Raw genomic sequence first — 936 nt, 5'->3', positions numbered from 1 at the left:
AACAACATCAAGAGGAATAATTTACATATGACAGGAATTCAAGAAACCATAGAGAAAATTGTCAGTTTTTGGAAGAAAACTTCCTTAACATAATGAAAGATGAGAAGATAGACATTCAAGAAGTTGAACCAATTCCAAACTGGATAAGCCCCAAAAGAAAATCACCAAGACATATAATCAAACGTTTCAAAACCAAAGACAAGGAAAGAATCCTCAAAGCAGCTCAGGAAAAATAAAAACTTACCTACAAAGGAAAGCTAATAAGACAATTCTGATTTCTCAGCAGAAACCATGCATAAAAGAAGACACTAGAATGCCATGTATAGAACTGTGAAAGTTGTCAACCAAGAATCATATACCCAACAAAACTGCCCATTGTTGTTAAGTGCTGTTGAGTCCGTTCCGACCCATAGTGACCCTGTAAAGGGTTTCCGAGGAGCATCTGGTGAGCTTGAACCACCAACCTTGCATTTCAAACTGACTTTGTAGTCCGGCACATTAACTCACGCCACACCGTAATGGCAAAATCAGGTCATTTTCAGATTTAAACAGAAATTAAAAGAATTTGTGAAAATCATACTAACCTTACAAAAGTACTAAAGGGAATTCTTTGGACAGAGAACCAACAACAGACAACAACCTGAGATTAACATATAGGGCAATATCACCCAGAACTCAATTCAGATACAGAAGTGTTCAAAGTAAAACAAACCTACAAGACTGAAAAGAGGGAACAAGAGATACCAGTTTGCAATAATAGAGAGAGGGAATAAAGTAGTTACAGAACCTCAAGATGGAGAGGAAATTGAGATTTCAAAAGATAAAAATAAACCTGTAGAGAACAAACAAGATGGCAGATCGGGTGGACCTGTAGCAAAGAGTTCCGCCAACAACACAGAATACCTGACCAAGCAGGCTCAGGGGATGGTCCCAGAA

This window comes from Chrysochloris asiatica, unplaced genomic scaffold (assembly GCF_000296735.1).
Source record: "Chrysochloris asiatica unplaced genomic scaffold, ChrAsi1.0 scaffold00265, whole genome shotgun sequence".
Lineage (NCBI taxonomy): Eukaryota > Metazoa > Chordata > Mammalia > Afrosoricida > Chrysochloridae > Chrysochloris > Chrysochloris asiatica.
This window is presented reverse-complemented; position numbering follows the sequence as displayed.